Source organism: Diabrotica undecimpunctata, chromosome 4 (assembly GCF_040954645.1).
Source record: "Diabrotica undecimpunctata isolate CICGRU chromosome 4, icDiaUnde3, whole genome shotgun sequence".
NCBI classification, from domain to species: domain Eukaryota; kingdom Metazoa; phylum Arthropoda; class Insecta; order Coleoptera; family Chrysomelidae; genus Diabrotica; species Diabrotica undecimpunctata.
Window position 1 is genome coordinate 28,257,068 of NC_092806.1, and position 21,323 is coordinate 28,278,390.

Below are 21,323 nucleotides of genomic sequence, written 5' to 3' on the forward strand. Positions count from 1 at the left end.
ATAAATATGACTCAAAGAGTAAAAGATTTCTTTGCTAATATCAAGAGTAAACTCCAATATCAAATAGTTCATGGACAAAAAAACCTAGAAAGATAATTCTAGAACACCAAGTTGGTTTCTAAAAGACACGATAGGAATTTCCATGTATAATTATCAATGAATAGTAATGCCAACAAAAATTTCATTCACTATGGTTCTTCTTAGACTTGAACTTACCTAAAAACAGCTAATGTGGTATCAACTGACTAGGAAAGTCAATATCGACTGAAAAAACAATCTGGTTAGATTTAACTTTTTTGGTAGTAGAAATTTTTTTTTTAAAACTACTCATTTTAATTGTTAAACACGCTCTATATCGTTATCGCTTGAGTGCAAACTACACTAAAGTATAATAACTACACTAAAGGAAATGGGCATTAAAATAAACTCAAACAACACCAAATTTTTAATCTAGCCAACCCATATCCAGATGAAGAGCTTCAATTAAATTGAGTCCGTTGAAAAACTTCACAAAATTAAACATTTAGGAACTGTCATAACGAACCAACTAGATCCAGACTAGATCCAGAATGAAGACATTTCTTTGCAAGAACCATCTCAGTTTAGAACTGAGACAAAGAATGAAAAGTACTAATCTGTATTCTTGAACGGAGCCGAAGTGTGGAGCCTAAAAGTATCAAGCCTAGACCAAGTTGAAGCATTAGAAATGTGAATTTATAGACGATGTTGAAGATACCTTGGAAGGCAAGAAAACTAACGAGAAAGTACCAAGGGGGGTCAACAGAGATAGAAAATTATTAAACACTGTTAAACACCGGAAAATGCCTTAATCTGGGACATTATATTGAAGGAAAATCAATATAGAATGCTACAACAAAATTCTTAAAGACAAAATAGAAGATCAGAGAGGCAGGAAGAAAACAGATTCTTGGTTAAAAAAATATTCGTGAATGGACTTGGATATCAAATGCAGGACATTATTCCATGTGGCAGAAGATCGAGAAGCCTTTGCAATTGTGATAAAGCCAGGGAACTGACGATACAAAAGACAACCTGATCAGGGTCGTAAAATATGTACAGTACAGCTTGTCAAATTTAAGGTGATACTTGACAAATTTGTCCACTTGCGTAGAAAATTAAGTGAGAACGCATTCGGAGGAAAAGAGATACATAATGCGCTCGGTCTCTTCGCCTCTTTGGTACACTCCATACTACAAGTTTACAGAGAGTGACCTTATTTATTAATGGAACTTCTATGATATGTCTATATTGTATGTTATTTTGACTTTTCAATTTTTCCTTCGGAAATTTTTCTCAAAATACAAAATATTTTCTTTTTGTTACTTGGTAAAACAATTCTTCTAATAATTATATATATTGACCATTCAGTCATGTTGAAGCGGCAGTTTTTTCGAACATTTCGATAAATGTTTCGTTTTATAATTTTATAAGAGGAATATTGATAGAGATGAAAGCTTTACATTTGCGTTACAGTAAACTGTATAAGAATAAAAGAACAGTAGTTAATCTTATACCTGGAACATACCGACGAAACATTTATTACTTAATTTTTATACTAAAGTTGTCGTTATATTTTAAATTATAGTCATTATACTTTTATTCTTCGGATCTTCGGCATTTTAGTAAGTCATAAATATTTTAATCTGTTGTTTATTTATTTACAATAGAATAATACCAGCCCCGTTGGGATGGCTGTCAACATCCGGTATTTAGGTACTAAACTGTATAACTTTATTAACTTTCCCGATTATTTTATTTTGGTACGGAGATTTTGTAGAAATATATCATATAAAATATATCTCAAATAGTGACTGAGTTGTCAATATGAATAAGTCAGATAAAATAAAATTATTAGAAGAATGTTGCCTTCATTAATTTTTTTTGTTATATGTCGCAATGTAGGAACTCGTTTTTCCGTGAGATAATAATTTATTATTGTACGCCGAAGTAAACCTTTGTCAAAATCGCCCAAGTTGGATTTTGGGGCAGATCTCATTCTTTTGTTAGGCGTCGAAAATGATGCAGAAGCACCTTCTTCTATATTTTTCATTTCACGAGAGATCCGTTTTAAGATCGATTCTCACTATACGTTCCGTTTACTTTCCATATCCGTGGCTTTCCATTTACATAAAATATTATTAAGGCTGTTTTAGCAGTTCAAGCATACTGCGATTTGAAATGGGCGTATCACTTACTTTTCTACACTGCTGACGCGAGACCATCTTTACTCAGTGCCGCCGGCCGACGGGTAGTTTAATGACAACAAATACATTATTCGCCATTCAAATTAGTTTTAACACGAACTAACTGACCGTACGTTCATGAGATTTGACGTCACGAAGGCGATAACGATGAAACTAAGCCCAATGATGAGTAACACGTTTCACTATTAGATTTCAGTATTTTTTAGCAATTTTCTTTAAAGTTGGAACACGCTTTTCTCGATTATTACTGGACACAGAAAGGTGAAACAAAAATCAACGATTACAGAAAAAAAAACTCTTTCGACTGATGGGCGTAAAAAGTTTGGTTATAATAGAACGTTAAACAGTATATTCCAATTTTTCAACAGAAATTTCAAAAAAATAAAAAAAGTAAAACCATCAGTTTAAAGGCAACATAATTTCGAATAACGTGTCCAAATTTCGAGACATTTTATCGGTAAATAACAGAGAAAACACTGTCCTTAGGTTTTGGTGCACCGATAAAACAGCCTTAAACACAAATCATATAGTATATGCCCACTTTCCGTTCCGTTTACCTACCATTCCCGAAGCCTCGCGTTCAAGATTACCGGCCACGTATTTTTTCTGCGACAAGCTGCGATGTGTCGGGTACAGTATGGATAGTGCGAATATTATTAAGGTCGATTCTCACTATACGTTCCGTTTACTTTCCATACCCGTTCCGTATACCTCCCATTATTTTAACCACAATTCTCAGTACACGTCGCGTTTACTTACAATAAGTCTGGTTTTTCTCAATGAACTTTAAATTAGAGTGGAAACAACTTCCACGTTCAGTTGTGTAGACAAAAATTACTTTTTTTGAGTCATCCAGTATCACAGTTGCTAAGATTTTGCATTATACACATAAACAAACAAATAATTTAAAATTTACTTACCTGTGGCATCGAGTTCCTTGACAATAGCTGACCAAATATTGTCTTTAAATGAATTATCGCTATATTTTTTATTTGCAAAATCATATAAGGCATTATTTTGCCTGACAAGTTCTATCAATTTTTCGTCATTCATATTTATCTTAACAACTAAGACTGAACCGCGATGTAATAATATTCGCACTATCCATTCCATACCCGACACGTCGCAGCTTGTCGCAGAAAAAATACGTGGCCGGTAATCTTGAACGCGAGGCTTCGGGAATGGTAGGTAAACGGAACGGAAAGTGGGCATATACTATATGATTTGTGTTTAATAATATTTTATGTAAATGGAAAGCCACGGATATGGAAAGTAAACGGAACGTGTAGTGAGAATCGACCTTTAATCGCGGTTCAGTCTAAGTTGTTAAGATAAATATGAATGACGAAAAATTGATAACTTGTCAGGCAAAATATTGCCTTATATGATTTTGAAAATAAAAAATATAGCGATAATTCATTTAAAGACAATATTTGGTCAGCTATTGTCAAGGAACTCGATGCCGAATAAATTTTAAATTATTTGTTTGTTTATGTGTATACCTAATGCAAAATCTTAGCAACTGTGATACTGGATCACTCAGAAAAAGTAATTTTTGTCTACACAACTGAATGTGGAAGTTGTTTCCACTCTAATTTAAAGTTCATTGAGAAAAACCAGACTTATTGTAAGTAAACGCGACCTCTACTGAGAATTGTGGTTAAAATAATGGGAGGTATATGGAACGGGTATGGAAAGTAAACGGAACGTATAGTGAGAATCGACCTTTTTAGTGGCTATACTTACTTCCGTTGCTAAGGAAGCACGCTCTTGAACTTTTTTAAAATCTTTAACATGCGGATTTTGCATCGCTTTTCTCTGCATAAAAATAATTACAATTGCTATTACCTCCCTCGTTTGTCCAGACAAGACTTTGCCTTCTAATTTTGAATGAAAATCCATGTTTATAATTTAAAATACTTAACAATAATTATTTAAAAAGTCAAATCTATTGTAATACGATAGTTCTTCAACACACAGTAAGTAACTTTAAACATAAGTAAAATAAAAAAAACTTTGTCGCAGACTATACAAGTACCTTGTACTTCGAAGGGCCAAGAAATAATAAGGACGAATTGTGTTGTGGTCGAATGCGCATCGTGGGTGGAGCCTAATTTCAAATCGGCCAAGTATCACGTTAAATTTGACAAGCAATACCAAGAGATGTCGAATATTTGAGACTTTAGTCTTTACCAAATCGTGCATTTACGGTTATATTGCGCACACTTATAAATGAATTGTTGAATTCACGACAAGTCAACGTATTAGTCAAAATAGTAATAAGGAGATTTAATGAGGTCGGTTTAAATCCAAAACCATCTGCATGAGTTCATCGGGTTCTTTCACTTTAAAAAATTACACGTTTAAAATGTATATACTAACTAATATACTAACTGGAATGGACGTTAATGGGGAAAGTGTTATTTTATATGACACAATAATACAACTATGGAAACGCAATTGACAAATTCGTTATACAGAAAATGAGGGTAGTGTTCAGAAGAATGTAATTTTGCATCTTTGGGGGCGGTTCCACTGTTATGCATTAGTTAAGAACGCGCAGAGCTCATTGAGAAAAATTTAACAGTAAATACTGACTGGTATATATGCAACATACTTGATGTTTGACCTTATGTCCACTTTATTGGTTACGATCATTTTGTGCTAAAAATTGATAACACCCAAACACATGCAGCAAGATGCCGAGATTGCAGTTCCAGAGTGAACAGCATATACTCGTGACGCAAATTCCATAGAACATCTATCTATTGAGATACACTGAAAAGAAATATACGAGCAGGTCATCCGGCTTCCAACGCAGCTGCATATTAAGACTTCTTGTACAGCAGAAATAGAATAAAATTCGACGAGAATTCATCAAATATCATTCGTAGCGTTCCTATTATAGGACACTGCAGGCTGCTATGATTAGAACTATCAGGAAATACTAAGTATTAAAGTGTTATTATGCTGTGTTTTAATGTTCAAAATTAATTAATTTTGTGTTTTCCAATTAAATGTTTTAGCCAAAAATCAAGTTATTTTAATAATTTCTCCAAGAATTTGTTTAAAAAATCTAGTTTTTGTGTAACCGTTCCACCAATATTTATTATATAAAAAGTATGTATATCAAATCTATTTTGTTTGAATGTTTTAGTTGCAGAACACCTCTACATTGTCAAAAACAAATTATAGAATGTTCATCAGTGTATTTTAGTTCAATAAGATAGCAGTCCAGCACCTGAATTATCCTCACCTCCTTTTATACCTTCCTCAGAATTTACATATTTATTTATAAATCTTTTATAAAGGTATCTTTTTCTGCCATTTACGAAATAGGTTTACAAATATCAATGTAGTCTACCCCTAGCATACTTCCACAGCCACAGTCAGAATTATCAACTATTCATCTTTCTGGTTTGCACTGTGTTTTGATTTGGCGATCCATGTGTGGGTTCATCCCAAAGATGAAAGGATCTTCGAGATAAATCTACACACTAGTTGACCAAACAAGAGTCAGTCCAAATAAGAAGATTGATAAAATTCTTCATTGTATGCTACTTCCTTTTTAATAACTTTACTCGTTAGCTAGTAATACCAGTCTTCCTCTCTTTCCTTTACATATTTTAGCACAAGGTGTATCTGCTACTTATGTTCAAATAGTGAAGGTTTGTATATAAATATAGTAAAAGAATAAGCATAATGTACATTAAAATCATTTCATAACATCTTCTTGTGCAGTGAAACAGGCAGAAATCCTTTAAATATTAAGACGAAACAGCAATATATCGCTAATATATTTACTACTATACTAAAATTACCGGATGTACGAATCACAATGTTTTTTCATACACACAAAAAAACACGATCACATAAAAACGAACATTCACATTTCAACAAGAATGACCCATCAGACACACGTAGTTGTATTGCTCCACACGTTCGGTAGTTGTGGTTGATAAAATAAAACTCAAAATATGACCAAAGCAAACAAAAATGTCAATCGTGCTAACAATCATATCCCACTAATAAAATACAATAAATTCATCAAGCAGATAAAGAGTAAATATAAGTTATATATTATATGTATTTAGTTATAAAAGTAGTTACTAAACTAAAAGTAAAAATATTTCGATCCTTTTGTTGTTGAAAAATCTAAATGCCACACTCAGCTTGAATTTCAGATATTGATTCAGCAAAAAAAATGGGTATGTAACAAAAATTGTAAAGCTTTTAAAGAAGAGTATATAAAATGTACATTTAAAAATATTATATGAAGGATTTCTGACTGTTTATACTGCGCTGACCAATGTACTCTTTACAACATATACAGCTGGCCTCTGAAAATTTTGTTAAATCTACTTTGTGTTTTGTTACAATTTAACTTATGATTATTCAATTGTTTTAACTATTTATATTTTATAAATGACAGGGTGGTAATTGTTGAGAAAGTTTATATTAAACTAAGTATAAAATAAAACCCATATACAGGTAATAATACTCTTATAGCTCGGGCCCTAAAAATAAAGAAGATAAAAAATTTTTGAAAATATATTTAAGTAAAATTGGAAGTTTCTACAAATTTGGTATGAAAATTTTGAAGTCATCTCTAAAACAATGAAAGAAGGAAAAATGTGACACTTTCTTTTGTATAATTTATACAGAATTACTTAAAAACGTTGTTACAATTTTTTTTTTTTTGTCGGAAAATCTGAAATAGGTGCATTTTCCTTTGAACTTTGTGAAAACTGTCAATTTGGCGTTGATCACGAGCATATTATGAGTAGCATTATATTTTTGTGTCTGATTGGAACATATTAAAGTAAAAATCGGGAGGAAAATCTTGCAGGAAGAAAATATTGTGACATTAAGTGGATCAGCTGTAATATGTCAATTTCCTGCTCAAGAATTCTTCATAAACCACATTAAAATATGATAGTGTACAAGGCAGACCAAATACAGGAAGCGTTTTTGTAGTTGGACACTGCAAAGCTGTAGATGTTATTGTAAGTCTACTTTGCAGTGTCCAAATGTAAAATCTACTACTTCTACTACTCCATGGCACTACAGTCCACAATGAGAGCGGGCCTGATCAAATTCCAGCCTCCAAGCCAATCAATTTTAAGCTATTGTTAACCCTTCTGACTCCGAGCGTCCCCAAATCTTCTTTAATACCAGTAATCCAGCAAGGACAAGGTTTTCCTCAGTCTTGTCCCCACGCATTCCTCTGTATGGTCCACCCATCTCCACTACCAAATCAGGTTTTCCTTGATTTGAGACTTCATTATTTCTTATTATATGCCACATCGAACAGCTCTGTAGATCTTTCTTGAAATTGTTTTTTATCTATGTAGTTGATCTTCACTATTTCTCATGGTAATAACTGGTTCTTAGCCACAAGCAACATACTGACTGAAAATTTGGATGTTCTAGGTAAATACTTTAGTGGCCAAAGGCTTATCCTAAATACAAATAAAATGGAGGTTGCCTGCTTTCATTTAAATAACAAACAAGCAAATATTGGACCTGAAGCATATTTTAATATAACAACCCATATACGAAACAATTAGGCATAACCATGGACAGAACTCTGAAGTTCAAAAAACACCTAGAAAACAGTGCCACCAAAAGAAACATTTGAAATAACATTATTTACAAATTATGCAGAACATCCTGAGAAGCAAATGCTAACCCTAAGAACATCACCCATCAGCTTGGTTTACTTGGCAGCTGAAGAATGCTCTGCAGTATGGTTGAACAGCAGCCTTGTAATAAAGGAATGACACCAAACTCAATCAAATGTATAAAAAGTACTGCTCCCTATTCCATGTCATATTATACCTCCTCAGGTCCACAAACAAGAAAGCCCCCTAAGGGAATACAGGAAGATAACTGTGAACCCCAAATTACATAAGAAGAGGCTTAAATCTACATCCACTCCACTTCTCATGATAAGCCAACTACATGAGACAGGTCTTAGTACCTACTCAAAATATGAGGAATGCTAGGAAAAAACAGCCCAGATCATATAGTAATGAACTCAATGATTGCATGCCACATATGGAATTCACCCATTCTGACTTACCTGCACATCATTAAGCACATTAGCCCTGATAGCATACTCTGGTAATATGGTCTACTTCTTTCAAGCCATAGATGTGATACTGGAGAGGAGCATCTCAACATAAAACTACAACTGTGAATAACACTCATTCCTTTCTCTGTTCCAATATTTTCTTAATTAAACTGTTTGTTAGTCTGTATTGATGTAAATTTGTTGTTATGTTATAATCATTTATAATTATATTGTAATTGTATGCCATACTCTAAATAAAACTATTTTTTGTAAGAAAGAGTCCAAGTTTCTACCCATAGAATATTACTGGTCCTACTACTACTTTGTAAACTTTAATATTTGAAACTACTTTTTCAGCAGCTGACTGTAAAATATTTTATTTATTAAGAAATACTTATTCCCAGCTGCTATTGTTGCCTTTATTTCTTCTTTTATAAACATTTCGCATACCTGGCTACCAGGGTATTTAAAACTGGGGCAGTGTTCACACTCATCTTCATCATAAATGACATTTTATATATGGCTCTTGCACTCATCTTGTCTTACTGCAGTTTTAGAGGTATTTGATTTTATGTCAAACCGTAAAATCATGGAACAATAGTTGATAAACATGGTTTTACAGGCCTTATATTATTATTGCTTCTTCTGCAGGGCATTAAGAAACATTTCGTGAATGGTGATTCACACAATATCATGTTATTTGATCCTCTTCTTCAGACATAACTGGCTGGTATTATCACTCGGAATAATCATTGGTGACTGACAATTATTTGATCATGAGTTTTCTATGTGTAAGATCATCACTAATGACTAGCCATTAGTGATCATCTTGCCATTTGGTGGAAAAGACCTTTATAAGAAATATAAAAAAAAAACAATGCCATACAATTATGATTAAAGATCAGTGAGCATTGTCATAGTCAACCTGAGGAAAACTTAGGAAAGAAACTCAAACAGTAGCTACCATAAGCCTTACTTGAATACAACTTAAAAAGAATTCAGACAAATGGAAAAAAGCACAAAATATTTCAAATAATTATTGAAGTTAATATAGCAGTTCAAAAGATTATTAGAAATTTTCTATGATTATTATTCAAAATAACTGTTAATACAATTCAAATTATTATGATGATCAATAATAGATGCTGAAGTGACAGTCTAAGAAAAAGGCTTGAATAGATCCAAATAGATCTACTAGTTGGTATGTTAGTTATTTTTGTTTGTAGTTTGTATCATAAAAACATAAATAATGACAAATTGTTTGATGTTAAGAGTATGTTACCTGTATTATAATTTATGGAACTTCCTACTGTATGTAGATTATGTAAAATAAGCAAAATAGATATATTACCTATTCAACATGTAATTTGACATTTTCTAAGACCAAGTACGAAATGTCAAGTAGTAAAAACAACTAAAAGTTAAATATATTTCAATAATATTTTTTATAGATAATATAACATACATCCTATCTAAATTCTAGGTCTAATGGTGAATGATATAAAATATATTATTGAATACACCTATATTGCAAGAGATTGGTAACAAAAAGTTGCTGACTTCAGTGGTTTACAAATAATCTACATATGTATCTGTTTTACTTTACGGATAATCTACATGTCCAACAGTTTTAGTACATTTTAATATCAATAGGATACAAATCACAGTTTCAAAACTATAAATAAAACAAAAGATGTAATATGAGTATACAAAATCATTCTAACATTCACTTTCTATATATCGACTGTTCTACATCTACATATTTGCTGCCAATACAAAACCAAAGGAACATTTCAATATTTTTTTAAGAAATTGGGGTCAGTTCAAAGTAGTCACATAACTGAGCAACCCTAAAACCCCATTTTGTTATTTTAACTGATTTTATACTTTTTAAAAGCTGCTTTGTATAATTGTATGATTATAAAGCCATGGAGTATTTTTTGCTCAATTTTGTTTGCCAACTTTTGCAGATATTGATTCAGAACACTTATGGTTTTGGATGATGGGATAGAAGCATGGAAATATAAGTTTTTACATATTCTTGGAAGTATATTTTTTATCTCAAATCACCAAAAAATCAGAATAATTCAATGTCTCCCAAAAAAGCCTTTAAAAAATGAGAAAGTACCAATAAGTACGTTAAAAATAAATCTTGTATTCGATTCTTTACATCGCTGTATTAGCAGGGGTAAAAATGTAAATAGAATTCACTGAAACCAGATTTTATTGGTAACTTAACATTTGTTTCTAAATTCTTAAGCTCTGTTAATTTTTTTGAGCACCTAATTTTAAAATTACAAGCTATTGTAGGCAATTGCCTACATTTTGTACAATATTTTATTCATTATTAACGTGTTGTATGCTGGTACGAAGTTCCGTAAACAACCTGTTAGAAATCTCCCCATAGAAAAAGAACGGGAACTGAAAATAAATTAATGCAAAATTGCCTTGAACAAAGCCTGAATGTTTTTCTAGAGATAAGGATAATAATGCTCGTTTTTATATGCTTATTTATTAATTACTGCTCGCTTTTTTGCATTCTGTATATTCTTGCAGTAAAGGTTACGAACAAAATGGACTTTTATTTTATAAATTAATAAACAAACTTACCTTTAATACTAGGAATAAAATTCAACACCTCAAATATATTAACAAAAATAAAAAACAATGTGGAAAGCGGAATTTGTGCAAAATGAAGGAGAACCGCTAACTCTACAGTTGCTTGCTAAGCCGGCGGCAAAATTGACAATGACATGAATTATGAAATCTCATGAAAACCGAGATATTGGAACATCGATGATTAAATCGATGATTCAAAACAATCGATATCCATGACCGGAGTGATAAGGTTTGTTGGGGTCTGGAGACAAGATACAAATTTTAGTTAACACTTTTTTAACAAAAGTGCTAATATAATTTTTTTTCCAAATCTCAGCTACATTTTTTTATTTGACACATTTTTTCTACGGCATACAGATTCTTGGCAAATCGATTTTTTCCGTTTCCCTCCCTGCGAACGATTTTGAAATATCTTTAAACAAAAGCTTCTCAAAAAAAAATAACCTTAATATTGCCGCCGACGCAAGGTCGTCGTCGCGTCTAGTGTCTATGTCTATCCCTATCGTATCGACTTCCACTTTGGCGATGTTGCCAAGTCGCCCAAGGATAATGGATTCGTACAGAATAATTGCCTTATCACAAAAAGTACATTATTTTCAATTGGTCGATAACTACGTAGCCTAATAAATAAAGAAACAGTTTTTTACAAACGTATTATTTATCAATAACTGTATCTCCAATAAGTATTTTCTGCTAGTTCAACACATTTCAACGATATTTCAAAACTACTAATGCCTGCATTGTAACTTAATAGATCCAATACCTTGAAAGAGCTATTTACATAATCTTTCGAAAGCCAAATATTGGGATAAAACTAATGTAGTGCTAAAATACAGTTGCCAAAACTACTCCTGCAGACAAAACAGGTTTTCCCTATACTGACAGTGCAGAACTTTGTTCTTTGTTTGGACTGCTCTTTGAATTAGAAAATATAATGGCACAAAAGCCAACAATGTCACCTGAGAAAATAACCACTGGGAAACTAACGCATACATAGAGTCAACTAAATCAAAGTAGGCATGGAAAACAGTAAAAATTCTTAGAAAAACAAGAAAGGAAAGGGTGAGATCACTAAAATAGATGAAACAACACTGTACTCAATTTCTAACTGAAACTCGACAACATTTTTCAATTATCGGCGAAATCATAAACACCCTGGACTATGAAGATAATGACTAAATAAGTTGAAGAAGTCGTTAAATGACTTAAAAACAAAAAGGGCTGCGAACTAAAAGGCATTATCAAAATATGCACCAAAAATATTTGGGAACGTTTTTACACAATTCTTTCGAGGCGATGATCTCTCACTAGACTGAACAGAAGCATACATTAGTAACATTTACAAAAAAATGAGAAAACTAAAGAGGCTTAAGCGTAATAAACTCACTATCTAGAGTCTACGGGAAAATAATTTAGAATAGATTTGAACAAGAGATAAAGGAAGAACAAAATGGCTTCAGAGCAGAAGAACTTGTAAGAATAAGCATTTTTACCTTGTAATGAGTAGTAGAGAAAATATTAGAATACGTTTTCCATACTCAGTTGGTGTTTGATGACCTAACTAAGGCTTACGATAGAGCGCCGCTATAAACTATGGACCACCGCGAAAAGTCAAGACAAACTCCAAAATATAAAGTCTGTAAAGAAGCTGTACAGAGGTATGACCGCATACAATGAAATCAGAGGAAAATTAGGATAGAAAATTACTATCAATAAGAGATAGAGTAAGAAACGCAGATCTTAGCCGAGATATCTGCTTGACCAGTTAAAGCTAAGCGACTAAATTGGTTTGGATATTTACAGTGAATGACCGGAGAGGGATGGTCAAAAAGTTTAAAAATGGAGGGCACGTAAAAGTTGTGTAACTGTGTACACTGTACTTTTCTGTTTACTATGCCAAATAGTAAAATTGCTTGTGAAATCTTCATGAAAGCGTAGTTACTAAAAAAGTTATCGAAAAATAAAACTTCCGGGCGTATTATTTTGGTATTATTTTAGAGCTCAATTCTTTTGATTTCGTAGTTCACGTGGGATGAGTAAATTTTTGCCTTATAGAGAGTGAGGGCCCCTTATTGAATATACTTTATCCGAATATACTTTATTATCTTGTATTTATATTTATATACAGATACTAGGTATTTATAAATCTTGGCAACGCAGCATATAACTGTAAAACAAGCGAAGCGTGACCTCATGGTGGCTAACCCTATGAAACAAAAACAAAATATATATATTATGCTTTCGCTTTCAGTCAGATACCAGAGTATTTATACACAGGATAGTGCTTTTAAGGAGGGTTTCTGGTTTCTGCGGTTATTAAACAAAAAATTCGATAAGTGAAATGTGAAAATTTTACAAAAAAAGCGTGAACTGTCACGCCTGCGACAAGTCTGATCCATTGATGAAACAGGTAAAGCCAAAAATTCAATAATTATAGCATCTAAATGAAAAATATAATTACTAATAAGTGTTACCAATCTGTGCAAGAAATTAATTAAAAAATATATTATATAACTAAAGATTTTTGAGTAAACTTGACAGTGCCTATCGTTTTTTATATTTTCGGAAAATATTTGAATGATTTCGCCATAAAATTAGGTAAGACCTTTTAACTTACAAAATCTAGACATATAATTTATGATTAATACTGCATTTTTTATTTTTATTATCAAGAATACAAAATTTCTATTGCATGAAGTTAAATTACAAAAAAAATAACAAAATCTCAATATAAATTAAATGGTAAATAGTAAATAAAGACACATCTACAACAAAAAATAAAAAATCAAATTAATTGAAGACTTGCTAAAACAATCAAATAATACAAAAACGGGATGTGGCTCTTAAGCTACAAAGAGCTAAAGAGCTAGAGCTCTTTGAAGATGGCTGCTTGCAATTAGTTTTTTTTAAATACCTTCAGAAGAAAAACTATGTCGAAAAACGAAAACTAGCACAATTGAGGCGTCTCATATCAAAACTTGTCTTATCCACGTTATGAAGTTTCTTATAAAATCGAAAAAACGTTTACCGAAGTTATTTTTTACGAGTGAAAAGGTACACCAAGTGTTAATATACAATAAAATGTAAGAAAACTTAAACATTAATTTATTTAAAAGTACAATATCATCATTTTGGTAAAAAAATAAACAAAAATGGATAAGGCAAGTTTTGATCCGTCAATTTGGATTTGGCAAATTATGCTACAAAAAAAAAAAATAAGAATCCCACTGGGTTTATGGAGGAAGTTTTTTTATTGTTGTTTAAAGATATTATTTTAAGCAAAATATAATATATTGTAAACTAAACTCTTAAGTCTTTATCGTCTCCTGTTCTCACTGGCTCACAAAAATGGTCTTCGTCAAGAATTTCTTCAGAATTAGGTTCTATCAATGGTTGCGCTATTCCCTCTAAAACATCTTTAAAGAACTTTAAATTACCCTTTGTTTTCCATTCCCTTCCAAAATGCTTCTCCAATAAATTGTTTACATCCGTTAACTTGGCTGGTTTTACTGGTACACCCATTGGAATAACTTCTGGAGAAAGATGCTTCAACTTTTTGTCTGTTTTTAAAATTGACTTGGGTATTCCAGTGTCCGAGTAATAGAAAGGTTCCCTGAACCATAACATTGCCACTACGATTTTGTTAGTATAAATCTCTTGGCATTGAAAACTTAAAATGCCAGGAGCCCATGGGTTTTAGAAAATCACCAACAGCAGATTTCCAGTCTATAATGAGACAATCTTGCCCTAAATTTCTTACAGTGCCGTGTTCCTTAAATAGGTCCAAATATATTTTAGGATCGATGATGGTCCAAACCCCATCAGATGGTAAATATGAATGTCCAGGAACAGGAAAAATGATTTCTATAGTTTTAATGTTAGGTGGTGCAACCTTAGAAAAAAAGTAAGACAACATACCTATCATTGTTGAATTGCCATTTTGTCCACCGCATCCGTCAGCACACAGTCGTATGTCTGAATAAGATGACAAATCAGCTTGTGATAGTGCATGATAAACTGCTGAAGAGATTTCATTCAAACCTTTCTTATGTTGATGTTCTATCCAAGTATAAATATGAAAGTTTTCTTTAGACATTTTTGCTCTGGAAGATCCTTGAACCACAGTAAAGTTGTAGGTGTATAACTATCTGCTGTAATAGGCAATTTGGTCAGGGACCTTGGGATTGACCAAATTCTTTTGACACTCAATTGAATAGGTTATTAAATTAGGATCTAACTTCTTAAGTTTGTCAAAAAAGCATTGGCTTTTAGCTTTTGTACTTTCTCTATCAAAAGTACATTTTTTTCATCGACATCTTTTTCTAATTTAAACGTTTGTTGTAATGTTCTATTGTATAAACATGTTTCATTTTAATGAGTATCAAATTATTCAACTAAAATTAAGGAAAAGTCATCAAAAAAGAAAATAATCTTTGTACTGTCTTTTTTGAAAACATATTTTTGTGTTTAAAAAATCTTAATTCATGTTATAGTAATATTTTATACTAGTGATTTTGTCATGATCCAATGAATTATCATTTACAGTTACTCCACTAAACTTTTTTCTGACTTCGTTCTATTTTATCGTATCTTCCACCAAGTTTTTTTGACACCTTCCAATTTTCCACGACTCCTTCCAATTTTTTCTGACTCCCTATAAGTAGTAGAAGTACGGCTTCTTGTGCCAACCTTGCGTGCCGTTCTTCCTCAGTCTCCAAACGATGTCAACGAAGCCGCACCTTCCTTTTACTAGCGGCTTCCTCTGGAGCTTCCTGACATTGGCATGCCTGCCGAAGTACTAAATCTCGGTCTAATTCACCTTCATTTCAACGTCATTATCCAATGATCTTCGTGTCCCATGTAAAGCGGATTTTCGCTACTGCCTACTTAATCTAACTTCAGAACTCTCTTCTTTGCGACTTCGCCGCCTAGATTCGGCTTCCTGAGCTCTTTGTTCTTCATTTTGCTGAGCTCTACTTCTCTTCTTCGAGCATTTGTAGCTTCTTTTCGTTCTTCATCGGTATTTCTAACTTTTCCTCAACCAAGAAACCTGTTTCCTTCCTACACCTCTACGGCCCTCTATTTTGCCTTTAAGGCTCAGTTTGTAAAATAAGTAATATTTTATATCGACTTCCCCTTACTATATGTCCCAGAGAAGACATTTTTCGATGTTTAACAGTCTTTAGCAGTTCTCTATCTTTGTTGACGCTCCTTAGTACTTCTTCATTAGTTTTCCTTGCTGTCCAAGGTGTCTTCAGCATTCGTCTATGAACCCACATTTTCAATGCTTCAATTTTGTTCATGATCGATACTTTTAGCGTCCACACTTCTGCACTATACAATAGTACGGACCAAACATAGCACTTAACCATTCTTTGTCTTAGTTCTAAACGGAGATGATTATTGCAAAGAAATGATTTCATTTTCATAAAAGTAGTTTTAGTCATTGCTATTCTACGTTTTATTTCTATGTCTGGATCCCGTTATCACAGTTCCCAAATATGCCATTTTCTGGACTTTCTCAACTTGAACTCCGTTTAATTGAAACTTTGCATCGGGATGTGGGTCACGACTAAACACTAAAAATTGGTTTTGTTTATTTTTATGCCCATTTCCTCTCCTACCTCGTGAATACGATCAAGCAAAATTTGGCGACCTTCAATATTATCTGACAGAATTACTGTATCGTCTGCATATCTAATCACATTAAGTAGTTCCCCGTTGATTTTTATTCCATATGGTTGTCTCCCAAGTGCCTTTTTAAATAACTGGTCCGAGTAAACATTGAACAATGTTGGCGACAAAATGCAACCTTGTCTGACTCTTCGTTGTATGGAGATTTTCTCGGTGTAGTTATCTGAAATTTTTACGATAGCAGTTTGATTCCAGTATAAATTTTTAATGACACAAATATCCTTGTCATCTATTCCGATATTTTTCAGTATTTGCATTAATTTTACATTCTGTACTTTATCGAATGCCTTTTCGAAGTCCACAAAACATGCAAATACATCTTTTCTTTTGTCATGACATTTTTGTAATATGATGTTAAGTGCAAAAAGTGCCTCCCTGGTTCCCATAGCATTTCTAAAACCAAATTGGGTATCTTCGAGTTCTTCTCTACATTTGCGCCTAATTCTGTTGTGAAGTATTTTAAGAGTGTGTAATAATACTATATTATATTATTCTGTTAATAAATAACCGTTTCTAATTTGGAGTAAAATTATAGATAATTAATAAAAAAGACAAATAACATTTAAATGTGAGTAGTGTTATTTATACCCTAGTTTAAATGTGCTGCTTCTTCCCTCCTTCTGTGCAGAGAGACAGAGAAAACAGTTTTGCTTTTTGTATAAAAATTGTTTACAACCAATGTATTTTTTAAAACTATATTTTTAATGTATTAACTGACGATACATCATTTTATTTTTTAGGTGTCTAGCAAAAAGAGAACGCTCATCAGTAACTAATATCCAAAACCAAAATCAAGCTGTTGTGTACACTATTTTAGAAAACCAAAGCTTTGCTACATAAAGACTAAATCGTACAAAAAACTAATCTCCAACGAACAAAAATGGTTTGCAACACGTTTGAAATAACGGTACTACCTAATCTGGCCTAGTGTTTTATCAAATCCAATAGAACCAAAGTAGAAACCAAAATCGGGTTCTTATCAGCATATTAGTAAGGTTCAATCGAAACGGCGTTTCTTAAGTGCAACAATATCCAGTGTTTCTTCAAGAAGGTTGTCATCTTACTGAAGAAACACCAATAAGAGTAAGACCTCCTAATTTTCGATTACGAGTCTTCTGTGATGGAAAACTCAGACGCAGACGTGAACGCGGACGAACAAACAGGTTGGAAATGCATTGTCCATCCTGGCGTATTCTTCCTCTATGGTAAGTTATTGTACGCTTTGAAGGTACAATAATTTCGCCCCAACATACATTGACCTCATCTAACCGACACGGACTTTTGAATTTATGAAAGTTTTTTTATACGGTATACTCGAAAAACGTTTTTTTTTTTTTAGTTTTTGGCCCGGCCGTGGCTAAAAATAAATACCCTTTTTAACTGCCACCCGCAATAACTTTAACTGTCGCCCCTCAATAAACTTCTGTTTAATCTACCGAATGATTCCCCAATTCCTTGTCTTGTCGGAAATTTAGTGTAAAGAGGCTTAAAAACATGACAAATGAAACAAATTGAACCAAAATATCATTTCACAGTTGTTTTTGTCGTAGATGTTTATCGTTTGTTTCCTGATTGTGCTTTCGCGTCTTGAAAGTTGTGCTGTAGATTACATACATAGTCACATAGATTACACGCTATGACTCCTAAAAGAAAAGCATTTACTTTAGAAGAAAAAATTAACATCCTTAAAGATGTTGAGAACGGTAAGAAGAAAGCAAAAGTTTGTCGTGAAAGAGGAATTTCAAGTTCCACTCTATCTACCATGCTCAAAAATAAACAGAAAATTTTCGAAGCAGGTTCGTCTTTTTCCGGTAAATCAAAAAAACTAAGAGCCGCAACTAACAAAGACCTCGATACTGCAATGGTCAAATGGTTTACCATAAATACGGCTGCGAATGTTCCAATAAGTGGACCACTGCTTCAAGAAAAAGCAATACAGTTTTCGCAGGCGCTAGGTGGTAATGAGAATTTTAAAGCATCGAGTGGGTGGATGAGCCGTTTTAAGACCAGGCACGAAATTACGTGTGGAAAAACTTACGATGAAGTGAAGAGTATTTGCAAAGAAGTCACCGACAACTGGTTGAAGGCATGGCCTACAATAAGACAAAATTACAGTGACGATAATGTTTTCAATGCCGACGAATTGGGACTGTTTTTTAAACTTACTCCAGATAAGACCTTCAAATTCAAAAATGAACGTTGTATAGGTGGCAAGTTATCAAAAGAAAGGGTAACTGTACTCGTGTGTGCCAACATGTCCGGTTCCGAAAAAAGGAAGTTAGTCGTGATTGGGGAATCTCAAAAACCACGATGTTTCGAAGGTGTGAATCAGCTTCCTGTCACATATAAATTTAATAAAAAATCGTTGATGACAGCAGAGATTTTTAGTGAAGAACTTTTGAAGTGGGACATCGAGTTGGGAGATCGAAAGATTCTCTTAATTGTTGACAATTGTACAGCCCATCCGAAAGTTAACGGTTTAAAAAACATTCAACTTATTTTTTTACCCCTACATTGCACATCTGTTCTGCAACCGATGGATCAGGGCATCATAAGGTCCCTTAAAGTTTACTACAGAAAACTTTTAGTTAAGCGGATCCTGAATAATGTGGAAAATCGTAGTGAATCCTCTGTTACTTTATTAGATGCCATAAATTTCATCCACAAAGCATGGACATTCGTAGATAAAAAAACCATCAGAAAATGTTTCAGTCATGCGGGGTGGACAGAGATTGAGGTAAAAAAGGAAGAAGATGAATATCATGTAGCAGAGTGGTCGATATTACAAGAGCCAGATCAAGAACTAACCCAACTGAACAATGATGACGAGTTTGCTGAATTCATTGCCATTGATGATGACGTCATTGTTTGTGATCTTCCGACGGATAGTGAAATTATCGCGGAAGTAATAAATCCGCCGGTGGAGTGCGTTATCGAGAGTGACGAAAGTGATGAAGAGGGAGAAGACAATTGCAGTGAATCTACGCAAGAAGGTCCTACTAGACAAGATGTGGAAAGTGCTTTAAACGTTGTAAGAAACTTTATCGAAAGACAAAACACAAATGAAGAAGCATACAACTGTTTCACATCTTTAAAAAATATCATAGATAGAATGTTAGTGGACAATTTAAAGTAGTGACAGACTTATTCCAATTGCAGAAGCAATCATTTATGTTATTCCTGAAAATACGCTTTATACATTACGTTGTTGGAAAAAAATGTAAGTACAGATTTTTTGTTTTTAACGTATATCATTGACAATAAAAGTAAACAACTCTTTTTTGTTTCAATGTATTTCATTGACAATAAAATTAAACAATTTTTTTTTTCAAAAACGCCATTCAAACAGTATTTAGTAACTTCATTGCTCCGAATAGCTTCGCTATAGAAAGTTAATGTTTTAGATAACTACATTGCACAGTATTATTGTTGTCTGATACAAATAACGACATTGTTTTGTTGACCATAGGAATTAAGATTTATTGCAATCCCATCTCTAGAGCATATTAATTATAATGCTCTAAAACTAATGTTTTGGTTATTTTTTAGCATTAATAGCAATACAAATAAATAAGTAATTAAATAAGTAATATGCTTTACTGTCACTGAACATTGTACACATTTTATGGACCAAGCTTATAACAATGAGACAAGAAAAAAGAAAAAAAAAATCAGAAAGGAAATCATTTGTACTTTTAAATAACTTAAACATAAAAAATACTACCTAATTCAGAACCTACAAACTTCGTGAAATGTACCTAACAAAAAATAAAAATTAGGAAAGCAGATTAATGAATTAAGGGCTCAAATATTCCACCTCCTTGTGCTAAACAGTAACCAAATCTGTCATACAGATTTCTCCTCATATTTTAGAGTAGGGCTGGTGTAATAATGTAATAAAGTACAGAAAAATGAAGTATTTTTGCCCTTAATTCGACTAGGTTTGTGGCCCTTTCAAACTGATGCCTATAAATGTTGTCTTTGAGAAAACCCCAAAAAACAAATCGTTAGGCCCTAAGTCACAGGATCTAGCGGGCCATTTAATTGTACCACGTGTACTTATCAGCCGATCAGGAAACGTTTGATTGAGGAAGTCAATAGTTGCTCTAGAGTTGTGAGCCGAACACCCTGTTGGAAATAAACCTGGAAAATTAACGTGAAGACGTCGAACTGCCGGAATGATCTCATTCTGTGAAAGTTGTAAATATTTGGGCCCGTTTAGGTTTCCATCGATAAAAAATGGACCGACAATATAGTCGCCTAACATTCGAGTCCAAACATTTAACTTTTGCTGATGCTGCGTTCGCACTGCAACTCTGGGGTGCTTATTTTTCCGAGAATAATACCGTGCAACGGATGGATTGTGTTTTTTATGTAATCAAAATGAAGATTCGTCAGAAAATAAAATATTTTTTAAAAATTTTTCATTTTCATACTGTTTATCTAACATAAATTCACAAAACTTCATCCGCCTAAAGTTATCTTCCGGAAACAGTTCTTGTGTTGGTTGTATATTAAAACAGTGATACCCATTCCTTCGAGCATTCACATTAACTTCCCTAAAATTTTGTACACTATTGCAGGGTTCACTAGCTACCACAAAGCACAAATACCAATATCATTGTTTTGACACTCCTCTTTGACAGGTCTAACAGGTGGTGCATTACCTTCATGACACTTTTTACAACTGTTTACACATCCCGAAGTTT

At 33.0% G+C, this 21,323-nt stretch overlaps 1 protein-coding gene across 3 annotated transcripts in view; it reads right to left on the minus strand.

The window, feature by feature from the left end:
* Nasp (Nuclear autoantigenic sperm protein) overlaps positions 1-11,045 on the minus strand; it is a 68,600-nt gene extending 57,555 nt beyond the window's left edge. For all 3 annotated transcript variants that reach the window (XR_011950614.1, XM_072529226.1, XM_072529224.1), the window contains exon 1: positions 10,912-11,045. The gene's annotated coding sequence lies outside the window, so the exon portion shown is untranslated. The remainder of the gene's footprint in view (positions 1-10,911) is intronic.
* Positions 11,046-21,323: the final 10,278 nt, after the last annotated feature.